Source organism: Arachis ipaensis, chromosome B5 (assembly GCF_059453495.1).
Source record: "Arachis ipaensis isolate K30076 ecotype BB chromosome B5, ASM5945349v1, whole genome shotgun sequence".
In the NCBI taxonomy this organism is placed as follows: Eukaryota; Viridiplantae; Streptophyta; class Magnoliopsida; order Fabales; family Fabaceae; genus Arachis; species Arachis ipaensis.
In genome coordinates, this window is record NC_142440.1 from 38,055,910 (window position 1) to 38,066,403 (window position 10,494).

General features: G+C 34.0%; 1 pseudogene; it reads right to left on the minus strand.

Moving 5' to 3' along the window:
• Positions 1-8,514: 8,514 nt before the first annotated feature.
• LOC148563890 (uncharacterized) lies at positions 8,515-10,494 on the minus strand (annotated as a pseudogene).

The following is a 10,494-nucleotide window of genomic DNA, read 5'->3' on the forward strand; positions in this document are numbered from 1 at the left end:
ATTGTGAATCGATTTAAAAAAGTTGTAAATTGCCAATAGTTGCCAATAACACCATTTTCTTTCTTTCCCTTTTTTTTCTTCGACATTCTCTTTTCCCCTTTCTTATCTCTTCCTTCAAATTCATCTAATAGAGTTTGATAAGAGGCTATTTCACAAGATTCTTTTTTGGTAAACATAGTTGTTCTGATCAACGAGTTGGAAAGAAGAAGATCTGAATCCTTATTATTCTGTGATTCATTGGTTTCTCAAAATGGCGGACATGGTAAACAGATCCTTGAGTAGTGATTTTGACAACCAGAGCAATGCCAATCTCCTCCATTAACTCACGAATCTTCAATCTCAAATTTTGAAGAACAACACAAGTCCAATTTAAGATCAATCAAACCCTTATTTTCTCCGCCCTAGAAAAAATCTAGGTAGTAGAGATCGTCGAACTACAATGGCATGCTCTTGGACCAGCAAGGCTACACAAAAGAGAAGATGTGTGCTATAAAAAGTATGAGTACTCCTCTCATTTCTAGCAACGACAGCAACATAACACCACAATCAGTCACGTGATCACTGATGTGCATGATGATATACTCAGTGATAAATAATCCCAACTCAATTGTCTCCAAGAGAATATTAGAATATCAAGATTTGAGTTCATTCTAGAGCAAAGATTTGTCTTGTTAGAATTTATCAAAGACAAAAATGTGTAGCAACAACTTCATAGTACAAACCAAGTTTTGACTAATTTCATTCAGACCCCACTTCAGATAAAACCATTGCATTATATTTTAATGCAAGAATTATGAGCATTATCACTCCAAAATTTACATTATATCTGACGAGAGAAATTCTCAAAGAATTCCAATAAATAAAAATTTGTTAAAAATTAAAGTGTCTTGATCTAAAATTTTTTTAAGGTCCATTTAAATATTCACTCAAAAAACATTTACAAGATTAGTAACTATATAGAATGGTAAAAATCCAAGAAATAAGGCTATTTGTTTGTTTCACACACACATGATCGGCTACCGATGATTATTAACTACATGTATACTAAAAATTACTTACTAATTAACTATCACATATAAAAAAAAAAATACATATTTGACATATCAAAAGATTTTCATTATACTATTGCAAATAAGTTTTATTATTTTATTATAGCAGGTTTGATTATCATGAATCCTAATGAAATAAGTGAAATTTTGTCTTAAAAATTATTATCTCCTTGATAATTTTTTATAAACAAATATGACACTATATTTAACGGTATATAAGAACACCATTAATAAGTTTTACATGATGAATTAAAAAAATGACATAATATGTATATCCATCATTTATTATTGTAAATGATTTAATTAGTATTTTTTTTAGAGATTAATTTTTTCAAAGTTAAAATCTGATCTTTAGGATACCTAATTATTACTTTACTGAAAAATTTATCTATACCTTTAAAAGACAATTAGTGCTTAACAGGCCAGCACCTCTTTAGCCACTTTTCTATTATATTTAGGAAATTAGTTTTGTAATTTTTATTAATATATTATTCATTTTTTCAATTTTATCATTTTAATATTATCGTAACCATGTTTATATTATTGTGATTGAAAATAAAATCACAATAAAATTTTTAGAATACTCAACTATAAAAGCACATAATAAGCATTATATCTATCTTATTAAAAACAAACATAGATAAAAAAAAGTAATGGTCATAATATCATGTTGATCAAAATAAAATAAATATAGACAAAAATATATGTTAGTTATTTATAAAAGATAAATTATATTCAAAAGTCATAGATATTCATTTTTTTTTAATCTTTTTTAAGTGTGATAGGTCAAAATATGAATATGAATTTGAAGAGGTTTTTTGTTTTTTTGGTGAGTAAAGCCTAACAAGAAAAAAAAAAAAAAAAGCAAAACAATAAGAGCGATAAACAAAACAAGGATGAACTGCCTAAGTTATGTCATCCATGAGCAATCGAAGCATAGCAGATGGTGGTTGCAGTCAATCTACTGTATTATAGCTACCACGTGCCCCAAAATTTGCCAAACAGTCAGCAACATTATTTTGCACCTCGTTGTAACAACACAAAATGCAGTTTCCAACTTCTATGGTTTTTGAGCTCAAAAATCTTTTGTTGCAATTCCTTCTCTTCATGTTCGTCTGGGAAGCACCAATAACTAACAAGAAGAAACACATCCATTAAGTCCACCTTACAGATAACATGGTTTGCACCAACCTCTGAAGTCATCAACAGACCACTCTAAATTGCCCAAATTTTTGCACGAAGGACACTAACTCTTGGCACTTTACTAGAGCTGGCATGAATCCAGTTACCATATTCACCTCGGAGAACATAACCAAATTCCGCCCACTCTTCTTCCTTGAATACACTATCGTAGCAGATCAATTTCAAAAATCCATGCTCAGGACAAGATCATGAGCTAGGAGGCAGTTGAATCAGTTTATGGATGTTGAAAATTTATCCTATTTTGAAAGTTTCCGACATAGCACGCACTTTGAAATTGACCGACAAAGCAGAAGAGCACTCTGTCCAGCCAAATGCACCATAGTTGTGCTGTAAATGTGCAAGTTATCGCCTCCAAAATCCTTTAGAATCCAAGTCTTATAGGATTGAACATTGAAAAAGGTGGGATTTGAGAAACCCAAAAGAGTCCAGACAACTTTTGTCTTTGAACAATTCCTCAAGCAATGAAGGATAGTCTAAGGGTGAGCTCGACATCTAAGACAGAGATCCGACGTACCCAGCTAGCGATGTTATCAAAGAGCAGCGGTGAAAAGAGCATTTTGAGCTCCCAACCAGAGAATAAGTCTGAGGTTCTCTGGAATATGCATTTGAAGAAGTTTTTATTTCTCCACAAATAGTGAAAAACAAGAAAAATAAATATGCTACTTTTTTTTGTTTTTAAATATCAAAGTATAAGAATAATAAATAAATAAAATAGGATAATATAAAAAATGTATACCGAGAAAAAAGTTTTTCTAATTTATTATATATTTTTTTATTAATAATTTTTTGAATCTTAAAAAAATATCAAATTTATTGACCAAAAAATAATTATATAAATATTTTAAGATAATTTAATTAAAATAATCTCTTATTAGAGAAGAATATTAAAATATGTAAAATGAAAATATATTGTTTTGCTCTGGATTTTTTAAAAAGACAAAAAAAAAAAGAGACATTAATTTTTCATTATCATTTTAAGAATGTATCTCTAATTACATTACCTTATTTATTAGGTTTCTTTAATTAATGATAGTTATCTGTGATAATATTATTCTTCACCAACATGAGTTAGTTGTGATCTTTTAAGTTTGTAGCTAGAAAAAAGAAAAAATTAAATTTAGATCATTAGTATATATAACTGAACAGATAGATTTATATAATAATACTTTATTCTATTATCTTTCATTTTTTTGGTTCAATATTTTTGTTTTTATTATCTTTTATGATTAAATTTTATTTATTTTAATTGTATTTCTTCAACCAATAGAATAAATTTTGAGTGAACGAATTTATTATAAAACTCATATTTGACAATTTTTCATAAACAAATATGCAACTATAGTTAATGATACATAAAAATACTACTGCTAAATTTTATATGATAAATCTAAAGAATAACATAATATATTTACTATTAAAAAATGCTAAAAAACTAGTAAAATTTATTATTTTTATCTAGAAATTAGTCAGCAATGTTTAACTGTGTGAGCTAAAAGTATGTTGGATTAATAAACAAAACAAAATTAAACTAATAACTAAAATATTGACAAAAAATAATAAATTTTACTAGTCCTTGACCTTTTCTCTTTATTATTTATTATTATAGACGACCTAATTAGTAACTTTTTGTTTAAGGATTAATCTTTTCAAAGTTGAAATCCTCTTGATGTGTCATTGTTTCGTTAATTGAAAACTTATCTATGCGTCTATACGAAAAGAAAACACACAATATAGTTCGACTGAGGTAGTTCTTTCGTCATCCTTTTTGTATTTGGGCTAATCAAAACTCAAAATCAAAAGCATGGAGGCAACATTGATTCCATAGTTTTGAAAATCGAATTGAACTGATTAGTTTAACTGGGTTAATCAGGAATTGGACTCTTGGTCGGTTTGATTGTGATAAAAAATTGCCTATCTAAAAATCAATAAAAAAACGAACCATTTTTTTAAAGTGTGACCAGTTTTTTAAGGTGCTAATAGACGATTCGTTTTATAATTTTTTTCTTAAAAAAATTTGCATAAGAGAACAATAGCATATAGAAGCCCTAGCAGCCTCCCATACATTAGGTTGCATTTGGAAGAGAGCCAAAGACTGAATTAAGTTTCTGTATTGTGTTTGGTGTAAAATATACATGATTGAATTTATGTCTTCATATCCTATTTGATTTAAAATAAATACAGAAACTAAAACAAATAAAATCACTCAAATATCCTTGTTAATTAAAAAATAAAAACAAAATAAACCCTAATCCCTTTTCTTCTTCCTCATCGTCATCAGAAAAATTCAAACTGCCTCCAATGAACTCAACTCAAGTAACAAACATACACAAACTCTATTTTTCTTTTTTTTCGCAACTAGGAATTCAATTCATGTTAATGAATCAAATATCCAAATGTTCAAAAACTTTTCTGGACAACTGAACTCTGACCTGAGGAAGCTGGACATGAACCTTATTCCATTTCTTCGTCTCCACTTCTTCATGGTGCTGTGAGGTTTGGGCCTCTCACCTTTCGCGGCTCTTAACATTATGTCTCCCTTACCGTGTAGGAACTCTCACAACAAATGTGGGACGCTAAGAACATGACATGTGCTGCTAATCCCTGCCATGGTCGGTCCCTTAACCCATCAGCCATGTTCAGGGAAAAGATGAGTACAAAAGAGGTGGATGAACAAATCATTAATATGCAAAATAAGAAGTCCTCACACGACGGAATGGGAGGAGACGTTGTTGCTGTACAAGAGCTCGAAGAGAGAGAGAGAGAGAGAGAGAGAGAGAGAGAGAGAGAGAAGAGAGAGAGAGAGAGAGAGAGAGAGAGAGAGAGAGAGAGAAGAGAGCGTTGCGGTTGGAAGGAGGGGAAGAGGGAGGCGACGACATCGCCGGTGAGAAAAGGAGGAGCTGTGTTTGCCGCCATCACCAGAAAGAATGACAGAGAATGCTTGATGAGCGAGGGTTTGTTGTTTAGTCTAGAATCGATTAAGACAAGAATTAATTCGTTAGTAGCATAGTCTAAACCAACAACGAATCCTCGTGATCAAATGTTAAGTTCAAATCAAATATAAACCGAGATCAAGAGTAATTCAACCTCGGGTCGTTCTCCCTAGGGATGCAATTGAAGTGTTACGCTTTCGGTTGTTAGGGCAAAAGAGTGGTTTCCAAATCAAAGAACGAAAGATTAAAAGAACTTAAGAAATAAAAGAACTAAGGGATGATTGAAATTGATGTTAATGCAAGTAAAAAGGAAGCAAGGTCAAAACTAGTGAAAATGCTAAAATGCATAAAAGAGCCTTGACTTAGGAATGAGGATCCAAAGAATCCTATTATCGCCATAATCACAACTATGGCAATTATCATGAGTTAATCTCGCTTAGTTAACCCCAAACATCGAGGAGTAAGTCAAGTAAGCATAATTGACCTTAATCCATAAGTCCTAACCAACTTACCAAACTAGTTGATAAAAGGCTAGCTTTAATGAAAATAAGAGTCAACTAACTCCCCAAGAATTACCACTAAATGTCGGATATTATGACTCTAGTATCTTAGGAACTCAAACCCCTAAGCCAAGGTATGAAAATCTACTCAAAATGATCAAGTGGCATTTTCACAAACACTTGGTGGGCATAAAACCAAAATATGAGAAATTTGCAAAGGAAAATAGAAAACTATAACCAACTATCAACAAAACCAAATATAAACAACCAATCAAGCATAAAGAAAGCATGAAACATAAAATTCATCAATCAAAACTTCAAGAAACTCAAAATTGCAATTATGAACAAGGTAACTTGAACCAAAAGAACATAAAAGTAAAAGTGCTATAATTAAAGAAGAAATTGAGAGTACTTACAATTAAAATGAGCAAAATCAAAGATCAAAGCTTCTATAAAATGCTACAATGGAGAATTGAAAAACCCTAAGAGAGCATTCTACTCTACTCCTACTCCTATGGAAGCTTCCTAACTAATACTACCTAATGAAACTTAGTCTAAAATTGAGCTCTCTTCATATGTGTTGAATTCCCCTTGATATAGCATCCAATTTCAGCCTTCAAGCCTTCCAAAATGAGCCAAAAGCCTTCAGAAATTGCGCAGCACGTGTTTTATTAATGAAAATACGTGCAGGGTCCTGTGCGTACGCACACTTGGCTGAACGTTCTTCTATGCGTACGCACGGGTGCTTGTGCGCACGCACACTTCGCTATGTGTGCTTTTCCTTGTTTTCTTCATGTGTTCTCCCTTCTATATGCTTTCTTCCACTTTTGCTTAGCCAATCTTGCCTAAATGACCTAAAAATCACTCAAAAAAATATCACGGCATTGAATGGCAATAAAGTGAAATTAAATTGCTCAATTTGAGCACAAAAACACATGTTTTCACAGTTAGGATCAAATTAGAGAGAAATCACAAAAGTATGCTATTTTTGTGCTTAAGTGTGAGTTTATGTGATAAAATCTATCCAAATTGAGTCAACATATATCATCAAATATAGACTCATCAATTCCCCCACACTTAAACAATAGCATGTCCTCATGCTAAACCAACAAGGAGAATGATCAAAAAGGGGCAATCAACTTATTAAATGCAACTATCTATATGCATGCAAGTATATATATACTATCTATAGCCATGTATCTATCTATAGTATCCTATTGAATTGGTGAAACAAACAATCAAATTCCAAGCAAGAGTATAGACAAATAGGGCTAAGCAAGGAAACAGTCCAACGCAGCCAAAATCCAAAGAATTGATTCAAGGCATCAAAATGAAGCAACTTTCAAGAATGTATGACAAGAAGTGTGGAAACATAGAATTGAGTAATTGAACCCTCACTAGGTGTGTATATACTCTAATCACTTGGTGTCTAGGGTTTAATCACTCAAATCTCTTCCTAATCATGCTTTCAAGGATTTGTTTTTCATCTAACAATCAACAAACAAGTGATGCATAAATGCAATTATCATGAGGACTTCATATGGTTGTAATGGGGCTAGGGTTAAGGTGGGATAGATATGGCTAAGTGGACTAAATTGAATTGAATCCTTGATTAGTTTAAGTATCCAACTCAACCTTCATCAACCAATAACAAAAACATTCTAATCATCCATTACTTCTTTTCATACACGCCTTAGTTTCCATTCCAAACGCATATGCATTTCTTATTCATTCTTTTTTCTTTTCATTTTCTTTGGGATAAATTTTGTCCCATCCTATTTTTTTCTTCATTTCATTTTTTTTTCTATTTCTTTTTTCTTTTTCCATGACAAATGTATATGGTTAAAGCGAATTGATACATAAATGTGCACCCATTTTCCAAATTTTCAATGAAATACCCAAATTAAACACTTTCCTTTACTACCAATATTTCCCAAAATTCTCCCACACTTAAATGAAACACACTCCTCAACCTAAGCTAATCAAGGATACAAATCATGGTAAATCATGGTTTTTTGCTTAAGGTTGTAATGTGCTAATATCAAGAACAATGGGGTAAATAAAGCTCAAATGGGTTAACAATGATAAATACAAATGGTAGGCTATATGGGTAAAGTGAGCTTTTAACAAAGATGGCCTCAATCATGCTCAATGCAATTCAAAACATCAATCTTTGGAAATAAAGAATCAAGCAAAACCAAGATTACAATCATAGAATAGATATAACACACAATGAACAAAATTAGTGGTCAAAATGTGTAACCACTCAATATAGCTCAAAAACTCACAAGGTATTTGTTCTTTCCTCTTCTATATTCCATGAAAATCGCTCAAGCAAGTTTTTGAAAACAATTTTTCAAATCAATTCAATAGAATGCCCTATAACAAAAAAATTTTGGAAAATCCTTGTTGTTTTTCACCAAAGTTATTTCCTATATGTATGTATGTTGTGATGGACGCAAATTTTTCAAAATTTCATAGTTCTTTTCCCAATTTTCAACAAACAAAAATTAACATGAACAATTGGGATCAAAGTGAACTAAGCATATGCTATTCACATCATCCAATCACAATCCATATCTATACTATATACAATCCATATATATACCAAAATACCAAATAATAAACCCTAAACCATATATATACCAAAATACCAAACAATAGTGCATAAGTCAAAGTACTAAAATATCCACAATAGCATAATAAAGTTTAAAAAGAAGTAAACTAAATAAGAGTGTTCGAGAGAGAATGTTTACACCCAAAAAATAGTAGATCCTCCCCCATACTTAATTGAAGCACGGTCCTCCGTGCCAAGGAATCGGACCGGGGGGATCAACTCTGAGAAGCTCCATCGGCGGGCGGTGGTGGGTGGTGATGACGATGATACACAATGATGACGCAAAAAGTCTCTGTGGTGGTCTCAGCTACCGGCTCCTGAACTACCTGGTCAGCTGGCTCTGCTGCCATCTCAACGATCTGCTTGGCTTCAGCTGTCGGCTCCTCAACTCTCTGAACTAATGCCTGCTCCGCCCTCTCCTCGGCTCTCTGCTCAGAGGGCTCGACTGTCGGCTCCTCCTCAGCAGGTTCAGTCTCAGGCTCGGGCTCTGGTGTGTCCGGAGGAGGCGGCGCAGGGTCTCTACCCTCAAACTTTGCCACTATTCACTGAAAGCAGTGAGCATTGCGCCGCTCGTAATGGTGGAGGGTCTGAAGAATCTCCTGACCCAGCTCATATGGTGTCTGAAGTCGGAGTGTGGGTGCAGGAGGTGCAAGAAGTGCTGAGGGCTCTGCTGATGATGATGGTGGCTCTGTGGTCTTCCTCTTCTTCTGCGACAGTCCCTCATACTCACCGTATGGCAGGAATGGCTGGGTGCTGATGTAAACAGAATTTCGATCTATAGGACGTTTCTCCACCCCAGATAAGGTAGCCAATCTGGTGATCATGGAAGGGAAGAGAATATTGTACTTCTGCTGTTGGGTCACCTTCCACATCGAGTCTCTGATAAGGGGAAGAACAGAGACCCTCTTCCCCTCCAGAATAGCCCATAGTAGAACGGCCACGCGGAAGCAGATATGAGTGGCATGCGTGCTCGGCAAGATGTAGTCGGCAATGATCTGCTGCCAGATCTTTGCCTCTGGATTTAGGTCAGTGCACGCGATGCTCTGTGGGACTGCATTCTCCCTCCTGCTGTACTCCCATTTGGCCTCAGGCAGACCAGTCTTCTTCAGAACGACATCCAATGAAAGCTTGCCCGATGTCAAGTCCTTCACTATCTGAGGGTAAGCATCACGGGCCGGAGGAATATGCAAAATCTGCAAGAGGGCCTCTAAAGCATGGTCAGAGGTGTCCAGTGTGACACCTCTCAGAAAAACATTTGTGGCCTCCCTCTTTAGCAGATTTTCATAGAATTCTTTGACCTGGTGTTCATTAACTTCCACCGGGTCAAATTCTACGAATTTCCAATGGTAGAAATTAAGTCTGTTATAAATTAGGTTCGCATGTTTCTCAGGTATGTTCAGCTTTGGTGCGGAATTTACAACCACAAACTAACCGACAAGTACACCGGGTCGTACCAAATAATACCTTACGTGAGTAAGGATCGATCCCATGAGGATTGATGGATTAAGCAACAATAATTGAGTGATGGGCTTAGTTAGACAAACAGAAAATAGTGTTTTGAAGTTCGAAAGCATTAAAAAGTAAATTCAAAGTTGAAGACAGGCAGGTGAATAGGTGAGGAATAAAATATGGAGAAAGCAGTTAAGGCTTCAGAGTTATCTATTTTTCCGGATTTACTTTCCTTACTAACTATTTTAATCAAAACACACGTAAAACAAGGAAAAACAATAAAAACTCAATAAAAATAAAATAAATATGAAAATCATTACTACAAAAAATAACTAAGGATACGAAATTATCGGGTTGCCTCCCGACAAGCGCTTCTTTACTGTGACTAGCTTGACACTTGATTATTGAAGTTTCTTCCTCTTCTTCCAGTTGGTTAAAAGAAATGTCTCCAAGGGGGGAAAGGTGGAGATTAGTGCCCCCTGATATAAATTTCTCCTAACAAGCTTTCTTTTATTGTGATTAGCTTGATTCACCTTGCTTGTTGGGGTAGAGGTTGGATTGCTTTTTGCTGACCTTTTTTTCTTCATGTTTATTTTCTTCTGTTTCTTGGTCACAATCCCCCTTTCAGTGCTTTCCTTGGTTATCTTCACTTCTTTGATTTCAACATGTGGGTGTTATGTGATGGTTAGAGTGTACCCTTCTTCAAAAATTTCTTGAATTGGTGGTTCAATAAACTCACCCTCCAT